At 35.3% G+C, this 15,909-nt stretch overlaps 1 protein-coding gene across 1 annotated transcript in view; it reads right to left on the reverse strand.

Moving 5' to 3' along the window:
* HTN1 (histatin 1) overlaps positions 1-438 on the reverse strand; it is an 8,356-nt gene extending 7,918 nt beyond the window's left edge. Inside the window, exon 1 of the mRNA XM_026446909.1 lies at positions 335-438. The gene's annotated coding sequence lies outside the window, so the exon portion shown is untranslated. The remainder of the gene's footprint in view (positions 1-334) is intronic.
* Between the last annotated feature and the right edge of the window lie 15,471 nt (positions 439-15,909).

Below are 15,909 nucleotides of genomic sequence, written 5' to 3' on the forward strand. Positions count from 1 at the left end.
TGAAATTCTACTTTAAGTTTAATATAAAAGTAATAAGAAAGTAGATATCAGGTATCTAGACAAGGAAATAAAAAAAGTTCATTGAGGTCCCACCATCGGAGAGGATGTCATACATTGCCATATTCCACATTAGTTACTTTGCAAGATGATTGTTGGTGTTAATTCACAGGAATTGAGATCTGGAAATTATCTTCAGATTCCAATAAATGGTCATTATTTATTTATAATAAGTTATCAATAGATAATACACATTTTCATAAGTGAGTTACAATTGATTTTAGCAAACAAAAGCTTATGCTAAGACATTATATTAGATTGTACTTGAACATATTACCTTTTACTCAAGAGGAGAGTCAAGAAGTCAGTGAAGCCGAAGTCAAGCCTCAATAGATGTCCTTTCCTAGATATCTGATGTATTTAAACACGTTGAAATCTCCCTTTTGTTTTTCAAAATAACATCAATTATGAGAACACATGATCGAGATGGAAAGTAATGCCCAAAATCTGTCTCTACAAATTCTAAAAATAAACTTAACCAGGTGATTTTGCAATAGCTCATCGTGAAGACAAGGCAACCAGAAAGCAAATGGACCAGTGTTAGTCTAATCCCAGTGTTAGTCTAGCCCTGAATGAGTCAGACAATGGAAAAGCATGCTGGAGGAAACCAGGCATAGCAAAGATTTCAGTGATAAAGACGTTTCTGTAGAATACCATCTAGTACTTTTCAACAAATATATGTCCAAGATGGAGCAATGCTATGTCAAAAATAATACTTACCGTGTTATGAAAAATTGTACACGTTCTCTAGTAAATAGTGATAATTGGCATAATAAAATCGGAGTCATTCTACACTTCCAAAGTTTTTCTACAAATCATTATTTGTCTTGTATTTTTACCTGCTTACATTGACTTAGAATATTTTAAGTAATAAAGTGAATGTGAACATTGGCTAAAATTCAGTCACTTTTGGATGCCATATGATAAAACGATTCTCATATTTAGTGTCAAAAGTTTCTAGGTGCTTGTCACATGTCTCTCACATAAAACTGATTTCTTATGTTTAGAAATTTGAATTTACCTCCTTGGAGTTTTCAGGGGACCATATATCTTCATAGACGTAATTTATTGAAATAACTGCACTAGACAGAAAGAGACAAACAGAATTTTAATTAAATTAATAGACAAACATGTATAAAAGATCACCTACTTGCTACTAGTTGTATAATTCGATGTGCTAAGAACCGAGTATTAAAAACTCATTTCTAAGTTCAGATAAGTTGTACAGCTCAGTCCATTGTTCCTCAGGATGTCCCACATACTACCATCACAATCAGCATCAGCTGGTACCTGCTGAAATGCAAATTCTTAGTCTACTTTTCCAAACTTACTGAGTCAGAATCTTGGGGCGTATAGCTGGAACCTGAATTTTAAGAACATATCCAGGAGATTATTTGTGTACTTTAAAGTTTGAAAAACTGTATAACAGATTTGTAAACGCATTGTCTTTAGATTGATCCCACTAATAGAGATTATGTTTTTAATTCGTGTCTGATACCGGAAAGGGAACAACACACATCAGGGCTGGTGGTTGGGGAGGGAGGGAGAGCCTCAGGGCAAATAGCTAATGCATGCAGGGCTTAAAACCCAGATGGTGGGTTAATAGGTATAGCAAACCGCCATAGCACACATTTACCTGTGCAAAAAATTTGCACATTCTGCACATGTATCCTAGAACTTATAAAATAAGAAAATAAAATAAAATAAATTTGTGTGTGATTTTTAAAGGAAATATTTATTAGGTAAATCTTCTATGCTTATTTGAACAGTCCCATTGGAAATTATGGTTATTCTCTAGGTAATATACAAAAATGTATATTATTGTGCCTAATATTAGGCATATGTAATTTATATATATCATTCACATATCAGTATATTGCCACAACTGTGATAAGGCAGTAGCTCTTTATTGATATTTCCCTTGTAATTGAAAGGCATGGCCTTTTCAAAGACGTTTGCTTATAGAGGACAAGATACCTGTTTTACTTAATTATAAAACATGAAGCCAGGTTCTGGTCCATCAGTCTTCTAAAATGGCCTACTGTTCCTGGAAGGTGAGACCATAACTCACAAATACATAATTCAAGTAAATTAGATTTAAATTGTTCTTGTTCTTTTGGCACGAAATTTCTGAACAGCAGAGATACAATATCTCTTTGTTGGAGCAAAACAAACCCATTCTCTTTACACTTTCGTGAAAAAATGTTACACAGGATTCAGTGGCTTTTTTTTTTTTTTTTTTTTTTCAATAGATACCTGGTCTGCATTCATCACCCAGGCTGGAGTGCAGTGGCATAATCATAGCTAACTGCAGTCTGGAACTACGGGGCTCAATCTAACCGCCCCTCAGACTCCTAAATAGCTAGTGTTACAGATATGCACCACTGCTCCTGCCTAATTTTTATTATTATTATTATTATTATTATTATTATTATTATTATTATTTGTGGAGATGGGGTCTCACAATGTTGTCAACACAGTTCTTGAACTTTTGATCTCAAGTGATCCTCATGCCTAGGCCTTCCAGAGTGCTGGATTCCAGGCATGAGCCATTGCACCATCTCATGTTCCAGTAACTATTGAACTATGTGTGATGTAAGAAAAATATCCTGCTTTAATTAATTGCTAAATGTCAAATGGTTTCCTTTCTTTGTTTTCTTTTCCGTCTCCTCTCATTTCTTCCCTGTGATTTCCTTCCATAGTTTATTTTTCTAATAATATTAGGCACAGTTCCAGTGGATCTAAGATATTCATATTCTTGTGCACAAAAAGCAAACTAATAGTCCCAAAGCCCTACCAAACTAATAGTCCAAACAAATAGTCCAAAAGCAAACTAACAGGTAAGATATGGCAGATGTCAATATACTCATTTAAAAACTACAATTAAACCTAAGGCATATACACTTTATGTTGGAACACCAAAATGTAGGCATTATTTCACCCATGATTTTCTGCTTCTCCAAGTTAGGAAGTGTGGGGATTATGTATGACAGGTGGAACAAGCATGGTGGACTACAAATACAGTAGTGACCTTCTCATGCTAGTTATGGTCTCACCCTCCAGGAACAGTAGGCCATTTTAGAAGACTGATGGACCAGAACATGGCTTCATATTTTATAATTAAGTAAAACAGATACCTTGTCTTCTGTAAGAAAACACCATGTTCTTTGAAAAGGCCATGCCTTTCAATTACAAGGGAAATATCAACAAAGAGCTACTGCCTTATCCCAGATGTGTCAATACACTGGTTGCTTAGGGATCCAACCCATGAATGCGTATTTACAGTGATATTTATGCTGGGTTTTTATCCTCCTTCACCTTCTTCTGCCTCTCCCCCTCCTCGTCTTTCTCCTCTTCTTCTTTGTGTTTCTCTTCCTCCATTTTCTGCTTCTCCTCCCCATCCTGCTCCTCCATATTCTCCAAATTACCTGTGATGAAAGTATGGACCAGATCTATGTGACCAAAATCTATGATGTTTATTTATTTAACTAAAAAACTCTTATGTTATAATCCTGTTTGAACAACTAAAATGAAAAATACTGCTATTGACCTATACGGAACAACATGTGACTCTCTACTAGATGAGATAGAACCTCCTTTATTCTGGAGATACCATGTGACTAGCTTTACTCCTACTCTTAAGGAGATTTCCATATAATTTGAGAGTCAGACAATATTAATAGGCAAAGAGATAGAGAAATTCAGGAGAAGACTAATTACATGAGACTAAAATTGGAAAATGAAGAGCCTCACTGAAGCTGCAGATTGGGGACTTATAAGCCAATTGATTATAATCAAGATTGAAATTGGAATAGATCATACAGGAAGGATGCATAGAATCAGAAGAAAATAGGCTGAGGAGAGATAACCTGGTCCACACTGATGTAATATGTGGAAGATAAGAGAAAGCTCATTAAAATATTTGTGATAAAAAAGATGAACAGAGAAGAGATGTATGTCTAAGCAGTTTGTATATTGCAGAAGCCCAAGAGGATGACAACAAGAAGGAAATCATTTCCATAAACAAATATTGTTGGGATCTTAGTGGTTGCTGAGTTTCTCTAACTAAATTTTTCTTATATTTAAGGTATTATAATAATAGATAGAATTTAACTAAATGGGAATATATCAAAATACATTTTATATAAAAATGTCCTAAATGCAAACAGGAGGTTATATCATTATAGTTTTACCATAAACATCTTCACTGGAAAGAATATCTTGATTTTAAAACTTCTTTAAGAATAGAGGAGGAAATGCAAAACAGATAACGGTAAGAAAATATTTTTGAAAAACCTAAGAATCACCTCAAAGATCGAGATGTTGCAGAAAGTCAGAAATTTGATTAAATGTGTAGTAATTTATAGGAGAGTGAAAGTGGGAAGTTTAAAGAGGTAATGCAAAAAGGGGCTTAATTTTTTCTTTTCAAAATAGTTAGATTTTTTTTTTTTCTGGAATTTACTAGTAGGTGAGATGAATTGGATGCTACAGAATACTAATAATATATTTGGACATTTTGTTGGAAAGAAATAATGAGAGTATAAAACTAAATAAAAGAAAAATAGTTGCTAAGCAATTTTGTACTCCACATTTAGAAAACAAAAAAGAAACATTTTTTTTCTTGTACATTAGAGTTTTCTTGGTAAAGGTGCAGTGTAGGACAATTTATCAATTACTGGGATTGAGATTTTAGTGAACGGAGATTCTAAAACCCAGAATTCATTAGAATTGTCTCAGTTATATTATTATGTATTGGATGATGAAGATCAAGTCCTGGGTTGGAAGAAAATGAAATACAATAAGAATGAACAGACAGAATAAATCTACATATGAATATTAAGGCTCTACAGTTTTCTGTAAGGTCAAAGTACTATGCTTCAAACTTTTTCTCACTTCCAAAATTATAAATCAGATCATGTACTCGTCCAATGGCATCCATCCCAATTCAAACGCTATGGTTGACCTACAGAACTTGAATCATCTGCATGCCCTTTTTCTGTGACCTAATTTATTTTGATTCACTTTTTGCTCTCTCTGTTCATATTAATCTCCTTGAAGTTTTCCCAAATACAACAAACATATTTCTACCACAATAGATTGGCATTTGCTATTTCTTCTGCTGGAGAATTTCTTTCCTCATGTTCATGCACATAATTAGTTTCTATCTCTTCTAAAATGTTACTATACGAAAGAGGCTGTTCTTGACTATTCCATTTAAAATATCGTCTATGCCCTTGCCTCACCTTATATTTCTTCAGTATACTTATATCCTGAGATACTACCTATTAATATTTTACTGGTTTATATTTCCAGACAACCATGTAAACTCCCCATAGGCAGGCTTTCCTCTGTCTTATACCTTGTTGTGTCTCCAGCATCTAGAAGACGCCTGGCAGCTAGCGTCACTCAATAAGTATTTGTTGAATGAAAGTCATTGCTGACAAACTTTTGGAGGGCATTTGATTATTTGTGCTCTGTGTTCCCATTACTGTGCAGTAACAATGCGTGGGGGAGGGGGTTACCTTCTGTCTTGTAGAAACTGAGATAAAAAATGTGAGGACCTTCGAGGCTGAGAAAATTTGCTGCAACAGAGGAAACCAGGAGCCAATCAAATGTTAGATAAATAGGCCCAATAATCTAGCTGAGCTTAAGGATTAAATGCTTGGAAAATATAAAATACTACAGACTAAATTAGGAATAACTGACTCTAAAGGACCTTTGACATAAAAAACAGAAATAAAGAAATTTTACATCAAAGTATATTTAAAATATATTGCATTTACCAAAACAATGGATTTCTGTTACTCAGAAACAGCACTGCAAACAGCTTAATAGTTTGAAATTGCAACCATCCAATCAAACATCCATTAGGAAGGCAGGTATCTTGAAACAGAGAAAATACACTAAGTCATACTCTTTCTTGTATTTTATTTTGTCTTTTTGATAATTCAGCCAACTCCTGTAAAAACATTTATATTCTTCTTGGTATAGAATAGCTATTTATAGATCATTTAAGTTAATATAATGCAGGGCTCAAAATAATATTTGACATAGAATAGATAATTAAATACTTGTTAAATGGGTATCAGAATAAATACAAATTATCTTCAAGCATCTGCAAGTTAAATTTAAATTTCTCTTAAATTTTTCAATTATTATATTTTTTCCCACGTAAATATAGTCTACATACTTTATTCATATTTATTTTCCCAAATAATATTTTAAATATACTTTTCTTGATTAAATTTCACCAGTTATTATCGAATGCCTAGAGGATCAAGTTCAGGCTGTTTCCCATATCATTAATGTCAACAGGATATTCAATTGGAATTTTTTAACTGCTTTGCTCTCTCCTTTAAGGAGCTATTATATGGAAATTGGATTTTTTTACAGCTTAGGTAGAATTTCTGAAAGTAATGGATTTGACTCCAACTTAAAAGTTCACAAAATCATTTTTAGATTCCATAATATTTGGAAACTGAAATTTTCTTTCTTCCATTTTCATATTCTAATGCTGTATATAATAGATGGAATAATTGGTCACCGATAAAGTGAATTACTGCTCAGTCAAACGTGTCTTCAGTTAAGGTACTCAATTTTAATGATAATGATTAGGATTATATAACACAGTTGAGAAGAGGCAACTCTGATGATCATTCATTGTGGAAATGTATAATTGATCTTTATATGCAACTATCTTTCTTATGACTGCAATTTCATGTTTAATTATATTTCAGAAAATTAGATACCAAATTGAAGTATGGCAAAAGTACCATGAATATTGAATGGTTTTTTGACCTCAACTTGTATTTACTTTCTTTCAATGTCTTTTGTTCCCATTCAAAGTTATAGTTAAGGAATCATAAAATATTAAAACCAAAAGTGACGTTAATGCATAAATTTTCTGTGCATGGCATGTACCAATTCTTTATCAGTTCTTGAAAACAATCATTTTATATCTACTTGAATTATCAATTTATTGTTTTTTTCAGGCATTACCTTTGAATGCAGGGTATTTCTAACATCTAATAGTCAGAAACTGATTACATCCTAAGGGTGTGTTGTAGGCAGACCAAAACCTTCCCATCCCTCAAAGATGTCCACTTTCTTATTCCAGGAATCTTGGAATACGTTAGGTTACATGGCAAAGGGAAATTAAGATTGCAGATGGAATTAAATTTGCTGATCACTAGACATTGAGATTATTCAGGTGGACCCAATGCAATCACAAGAGTCCTAATACGTGGAAGAGAAAGACAGAGGGTTCAGAGTGATGTAATGTCAGAAGACTCAAGTGGCTATTGCTGGCTTTCAACATGGAGGAAGGGGCCTATAAGCCAAAGAATACAAGCAGCCTCTAGAAGCTAGAAAAGGTGAGAAAATCTGGACTTTCCTTGGCAGCCTCCAGAAAAGAATGCAGTCCTGCTAACACTTTGATCTTATTCTAACAGGACCCATTTTGAACATCTGACCTCCAGAATTGTGAGATAAAAAATTTTGTTGTTTCTGATAATTTGTTACAGCAGCAATAGGAAACTAATGGAGGCAGTGAGTAGTGTGCCTACATATAGGGAGTATGATACTCAGCTTGGCTTTCGAAATCTTATAGACCTAAATATAGATATTTTTTCCTCTACTAATTTACTAAATGTATGACATTGGGTAACTAACTTAATCCCATCCAATGTTGATTTCTTTGGCTATAACAATGCATGCTTCAACAGAATTGTATAATGATTAAATAAATGCCTTGTGGTAAAGCACTTAGCCCTCGAGAACAGTAAGTGATAAACATTATTGCTGCCATTTAAAGTAATTGTTCTATGCCAGGCATTGTATAGGTGTCTTACATTTGTTATGACATTGATTCTTCCAACAACTCCTTTAGGACGTCCTTACCCAAGATAAAACTTGGGTTCAGACAGGGTAAGTGACAGGGCCAAAATAATGTCACCAGAAAGTGAAAGAGTCATAATTAAAACTTTTTTAAAAAAATTAAAAGCATATATATGTGTGTGTGTGTGTGTGTGTGTGTGTGTGCGTGCGCATATTGAGGGCCAGGCCATTGCTCTGACATCTAAAAGCTAATACTTCAATCTAGCCTCTTCCAAAAGAAAACCTCAAAGCAAAGTTGTCTCTCAATGCCTGATTTATTAACAATGACTAATTAATAGAATGTCTATACAACCTCTTGCCATCTTAAAAATGTATATATTTTGGAGCACCCTGTACTTGAACTCCTTTATGAATGAAACTTTCATGCATTATAACTAGTCATAAGAGCTAGCTTAGATTTTATTAAACAGTGTACATACATCTCTCTCTATATATATGTACATGTGTGTGCATGTATACATACACACACATATATATGATGTAGAACCCATCATATCGATGTGCATTGATTATGTATACAGAGTGAATGGCAGATATCCAGGAGAAAGAAGAAATGGGTTTGGCAGCTAGCCAGTCTCTTCCACAAGACTTGAATAAGCCAACTGAGGAAAGTAGAGTGAAGTAAGAACCTGTCAGCACATTGTTAAGGAGATGAAAAAAAAATGGTGAATAGGAGGCAGGACCAAATTGCAGCTCCCACTCTAACAGACACCTCACATTGTGAACTTTTGCTCCAAAAACTACTGCAGGATATATCAGTAAAGATGAGAGAATCCATATACACTTTGAAGGAAGTGAATTGCTCCTGCTGGACCTAGAAAACAGCTAATATACTGTGCTGGTATCCACAGCTGAGAGACCTGAGGACAGGTCACATTTTTGGACTCTGTGGAGACATCCCCAGGTTCTGTCCCAGAGCCTAGTAACCCTGCTGGGTTGCTAGATCCAGAAGAGAAATAACAATCACTACAGTTTGGCTCTCAGGAAGCCACATCCCTAGGGAAAAGGGAAGAGTACTACATCAAAGGAGCGCCCATGAGATAAAAGATTTGGAACAGCAGCCTTGAGCCCCAGATCTTCCTTCTGACATAACCTACCCAAATGAGAAGGAACCAGATAAACAATTCTAGTAATATGACAAAACAAAATTATTTAACACTCCCCACCCCCCCAAATCACACTAGCTCATCAGCAATGGTTCCGAACCAAGAAAAAAAGCCCTGAATTGCCAGAAAAAATAATTCAGAAGGTCAATTATTAAGCTAATCAAGGAGACACCAGAAAAAGGTGAAGTCCAACTTAAGGAAATAAAAAATAATGATACAATATATGACGGGAGAAATCTTCAGTGAAATAAATAGCATAAATAGAAAACAATCACAACTTTAGGAAATAAAGGACATGCTTAGAGAAATGTAGAATGTATTGTAAAGTCTCAGCAATAGAATCAAACAAGCAAAAGAAAAAACTTCAGAGCTCAAAGACAAGGTTTTTGAAATAACCCCATCCAAGAAAGACAAAGAATCTAAAAAAATGAATAAAGCCTCCAGGAATCTTGGGATTATATTAAATGACCAAACCTAAGAATAATTGGCATTCATGAGGAAGAAGAGATATCTAAAAGTTTGGAAAACATTTTTGAGGAAATAGTCAAGGAAAACTTCCCTGGTCTTGCTAGAGATCTAGACATCCAAATGCAAGAAGCTCAAAGAGAACCTGGGAAATTCATCGCAAAAAGATCATCGCCTAGACACATAGTCATCAGGTTATCTAAAGTCAAGATGAAGGAAAGAACATTAAAAGCTGTGCAGTAAAAGCACCAGATAACCTACAAAGAAAAACATATCATATGAACAGCTGATTTCTCAGCAGAAATCCTACATGCTAGAAGGGATTGGGGCTCTATCTTCAGCTTCCTTAAACAAAACAATTATCAGCCAAGAATTTTGTATTCAGTGAAACTAAGCTTCAAAAATGAAGGACAAATCCAGTCTTTTTCAGACAAACAAAGGCTGAGAGATTTCACCACTACCAAGCCAATACTACAAGAACTCCTAAAAGAAGCTATAAATCTTGAAACAAATAATGGAAACACATAAAAAGGGAAACACTTTAAAGGATGACTCTCACAGGATATATAAAATAAAACAAAAACAGAAAAACAGCAGAAAAGAATCAAGATTTTCAGGCAACAAATAGCACAATGAATAGAATAGTACCTCACATCTCAATATTAATGTTGAATGTAAATGGTCCAAATGTTCCACTTAAAAGATAGAGAATTGGCCAAACACGGTGGCTCACGCCTGTAATCCCAGAACTTTGGGAGGCCGAGGTGGGTGGATCATGAGGTCAAGAGATCAAGATTGTTCTGGCCAAAATGGTGAAACTCTGTCTCTACTAAAATACAATAAATTAGCCTGGCATGGTGGCATGTGCCTGTAGTCTCAGCTACTCAGGGGGCTAAGGCAGGGGAATCACTTGAACCCAGGAGAGCTGAGATCATGTCACTGCACTACAGCCTGGTGACAGAGCAAGACTCTGTCTCAAACAAAACAAAACAAAACAAAAATACCCAACATTGCCGAATGAATAAGAGTTTGCCAACCAAGTGTCTGCTGCCTTCAAGAGACTCACCTAACACATAAGGACTCACAAAATCTTAAGCTAAAGGGGTGGCAAAAGATATTCCATGCAAATGGACACCAAAAGCAAGCAAGAACTGCTATTCTTATATCAGACAAAACAAAGTTTAAAGCAACAACAGTTAAAAAAGACAAAGTGGTACATTTTATAATGATAAAAGGCATTGTCACTGGAAAGTATCACAATCCTAAATATATATGCACCTAAAACTGGAGCTCCCAAATTTATAAAACAATTACTATTAGATCTAAGAAATGGCATAGACAGCAGTACTATAATAGTGGGGGACTTCAATATTCCACTCACAGCACTAGACAGGTTGTCATCAAGACAGAAAGTCAACAAAGAAACAATGGCTTTAAACTATACCCTAGAACAAATGGACTTAACAGATATTTACAGAACATTCTATCCAACAACTGCAGAATATACATTCTATCCATCAGTGCATGGAACATTCTCGAAGATAGACCATATGATCAGCCACAAAATAAGTCTCAATAAATTTAAGAAAATTGAAATAATATCAAGTACTCTCTCTGACCAAAGCAAAATAAAATTGGAAATCAACTCCAAAAGGAAACTTTAAGACCACACAAATACACTGAAAGTAAATAACTTGCTCCTGAGTGATCACTGGGTAAACAATGAATTCAAGATGAAAATGTAAAATGTTTTGAACCGAATGATCATAAAGACACAACCTATCAAAACCTCTGGGATGCAGCAAACGTGGTGCTAAGAGGAAAGTTCATAGCCCTAAATGCCTATATCAAAATGTTTTGAAAGAGCACAAAGAGACAATCTAAAGTCACACCCCCGAGAAAACAAACCAAATCCAACCCCAGCAGAAGAAAAGAAATAACCAAGATGGGAGAATAACTAAATGAAATTAAGACAAGGAAAAAAAAAGATAAATGAAAGAAAAATCTGGTTCTTTGAAAAGATAAATAATATTGATAGACCATTAGCAAGTTTAACTTTGAAGACAGAAAATACAAATAAGCTCAATTAGAAATTAAATAGGAGATTTTACAATCGACACCACAGAAATACAAAAGAACATTCAAGATTACTCTGAACACCTTCATGCACATAAACTAGAAAACCTAGAGAAGATGGATAAATTCCTGGAAATACACAACCCCACTAGCTTAAATCAGGAAGAATTAGAAACCCAAAACAGACCAATAACAAACAATGAGATGGTAATAAAAAACTTCAACAAAAAAAGTTCAGGACAGGATGGATTCACAGCTGAATCTATCAGACAATCAAAGAAGATTGGTACCAATTCCATTGACACAATTATATAAGATAGAAAAGAGGGAATCCTCCCTAAATCATTCTATGAAGCCAGTATCATCTTAATACCAAAACCAGGAAAGGATATAGCAAAACAACAAAAAACTACAGACGAATATTCCTGGAGAACATAGATGCAAAAATCCTTAACAAAATACTAGCTAACTGAATCCAATAGCATATCAGAAAGATGATCCACTATGATCAAGTGGATTTTATACAAAGGATGCAGGGGTGGTTTAAAATATGGAAGTCAATAAATGTGATACACCACATAAACAGAATTAAAAACAAAAATCACATGATATCTCATGATATCTCAATAGACACAACAAAAGCCTTTGACAAAATCAAGCATCATTTTATGATTAAAACTCTCAGCAAAATCAGCACACAAGGGCAATATCTCAATGTAATAAAACCCACCTATGACAAACCCACAGCCAACATAATACTGAATAGGGATATCTTGAAAGCATTTCCTTTGAGAAGTGGAACAAGACAAGGACTCCTACTCTCACCACTTCTATTCAACGTAGTACTGGAAGTCCTAGCCAGGGCAGTCAGACAAAAGAAAGAAATGACATCCAAATCATTAAAGAGGAAGTCAAACTGTCGCTGTTTGCAAATAGTATAATTGTATACCTAGAAAACCCCAAGACTCCTCCAAAAGGCTCCTAGAACTGATAAATGAATTCAGCAAAGTTACCTGATAAAAAATTAACGTACACAAATCAGTAGCTCTGCTATACACCAACAGTGACCAAGCTGAAAATCACATCAAGAACTCAACCGCTTTAACAATAGCTGCAAGAAAAATAAAACACTTAGGAATACACCTAACCAAGGAGGTGAAAGATCTCTACAATGAAAAACTACAAAACCCTGGTGAAAGAAATCATAGATGACACAAACAAATGGAAACACATCCCGTACTCACAGATGGGTAGAATCAATATTATGGAAATGACCATACTGCCAAAAGCAATCTACAAATTCAATGCAATTCTCCTCAAAATACCACCATCATACTTCACAGACCTAGAACAAACAATTCTAAAATTCATTTGGAACCAAAAAAGAGTCTGCATAACCAAAGCAATACTAAGCAAAAACAAAAAAACAAACAAACAAAAATTTGGAGGCATCATGTCACCACATTACCTGACTTTAAACTATTCTGTAAGGCCGTAGTTACCAAAACAACATGACCGTGGTATGGCAGTTAGACCAATGGAACAGAATAGAGAATCCAGAAATAAAGTCAAACACTTAATATCTAACTGAATTTTGACAGAGCAAACAAAAACGTAAAGTGGAAAAAGGACAACTTATTCAGCAAATAGTGCTAGGATAATTGACAAGCCACATATAGGAGAATGAAACTGGATCCTCATCTCTCACCTTATACAAAAGTCAACTGAAGATGGATCAAGAACTTAAAATCTAAGATCTGAATTCTAGAATATAGCATCAGAAAAACCCTTCTAGACATTGACTTAGGCAAAGAGTTCATGACTAGGAACTCCAAAGCAAATGCAACAAAAGCAAGTTAATAGGTGGGACTTAATTAAACTGAAGAGTTTCTGCACAGCAAAAGGAACAGTCAGCAGAGTAAACAGACAACCCAGAGAGTGGGAGAGTATCTTCACAATCTATACATCCAACAAAGGACTAATATCTATAATCTACAATGAACTCAAACAAATTAGCAAGAAAAATACAAACAATGTCATCAAAAAGTAGGCTAAGGACATGAATAGACAATGCTCAAAAGAAGATAGATAAATGACCACCAAACATATGGAAAAATGTTGAACATCATTAATTATCAGGGAAATGCTAATCAAAATCACAATGCAATACCACCTTACACCTGCAAGAATGGCCATAATAAAAAATCGAAAAATAGTTGATGTTGGCATGGATGTGGTGAACAGAGAACCCTTTTACACTGCTGGTGGGAATGCAAACTAGTACAACCACTAAGGGAAACGGTGTGGAGTTTCCTTAAAGAACTAAACGTGGAACTACCATTTGATCTAGCAATCCCACTACTAGATATCTAACCAGAAGAAAAGAAACCATTAGATAAAAAAGATGCTTGCACATGCACGTTTACAGTAGCAGAATTTGCAATTGCAAAAATATGGAACTAGTCCAAATGCCCATCAATCAACGAGTGGATATATATGATGGAATACTACTCAGCCATAAAAAGGAACGAATCAATGGCATTTGCAGCAACTTGGATGGAACTTGTTTTGTTTCTTTATTATTATTATTAATAACCAAAGACTAAATTTCAATAAAGACCAAAAACAAGCAGAGAAAGTGGCAGCCTTTATATTTGCATATATGCACGCACTCTCTGGCGAGGTTCACTGGTCCCCGGGGAAGGGGCCAGGGAAGTCGCGTGGGGCTTACCGGGGGTGGACTTTTAAGCCTGGGGGCTAGAAGGGGAGGAGGAGGGGAGGAGTTTGGGGCGTGTGTGTAGGAGTGGCTTCTTGAATTTCAGTGTCTCTGGCTTGACGTCACTCTGCGCATGCTAAGTTGATTTGGTTCTTTTCCCGGGCACGGGAATTTTTCCCTGGCACAGGAAGGTCTGTGAGGAAGAACCCGGAAGCAATAGGGATTGTGCCTTCTTGTTCACCTTCCTCCATCTTGTCCTTTCTCCCTCACCCAAACAGTACTGGAGAATATTATTCTAAGCAAAGTAATGCAGAAATAGAAAGCCAAACATTATATTTTCTCACTCATAAGTGGAAGCTAAGCCATGAGGATGAAAAGGCATTAAAAATGACACAATTGACTTTGAGGACTTCAGGGAAAGGGTGGGAGGGTGTGAGGGATAAAGGAGTATACACTGGGTTCAGTGATTGTTGCTTGGGTGATGGATGCACCAAAATCTCACAAATCACCACTGAATATTTTACTCATGTAAGCAAATACCACCTGTTCCCTCAAAACCTATGGAAATGAAAAAAAAAAGTTTTTTAAAAAGTGAGCTACTCTCTACCAGAGTTGTAAAAGCTATCAATTATATCCTTAAGCTTTTAATCTGAGCAAGAGGATGGCGCAGTTAACGGACAATGAGACAAAGATACAAGACATCTAATTTAATTTGTCAAACTTCCACAGTCTTTCACATGCTAAGTGTATACGGTGGACTGTCAAAGGCAATTCAGGAGCAAGCACACACTATACCCATCTCACAACATTCAGTGACTTCCTCTCACTCTCTGACTCTGGTTTCAAAATCTGAACCCTAGCACTCTCCTTCTCCTCCCTTAAAAATGATTTTAGTCCCAACAAGGACTCTCTGTGCTACATGCAACTCTTTGTAGATTGAAGATTGGAATTGATTTTTGACAATTTTTGTCAAGTTACTTTTAAGATAAATATAATAAAAAAGACAATGCAAATAATTCGCTACTCTTTCAAATTATTCTATAAAGCATGCTTTTTAAACACTGGAAATATTGTATGTGGCTTAACGTGTTGTTAGATAGGTAAAGGGATTTTTTGAATAGGAAGAATCATATGAGTACAGAGCAAATAAGACTTACTTCCACCCTTGTAGGTAAAGGAAAAAATGTAATAAAAATTATTTTTATTAAATTTGAACTACTGATTAATCATTCCTAATTCTCTTATGTTTTCCAGACATATTCCTGAGTGATTAAGTATTCACAATTACCCATTTCTTACTCTTTGCTTTGTCTTGACCAAATATTATTCTGGCTTCTCTCCATCCTACAGACCTCGAAATTCTGCTGCTCTTCAAGCCTGAGCAAGCACTAAACCTTGGAATGTGCCCCTTAATTAGCTTATCCTGAGAATCAGCAGACCACAGTGGAATACTTTTCTTATCAGATTCTACTGGTTGTTTTCCCTGGCTTGCCCAAATTCCCCCTAAAGGCTCTGCTAATCTTTGCTTACCACCTCTGTCTCAGTGGTAAGCAAAATTCTTACCACTTGAGAAACTTCTTGTTATGTTTGATG

This window comes from Piliocolobus tephrosceles, chromosome 3 (assembly GCF_002776525.5).
Source record: "Piliocolobus tephrosceles isolate RC106 chromosome 3, ASM277652v3, whole genome shotgun sequence".
In the NCBI taxonomy this organism is placed as follows: domain Eukaryota; kingdom Metazoa; phylum Chordata; class Mammalia; order Primates; family Cercopithecidae; genus Piliocolobus; species Piliocolobus tephrosceles.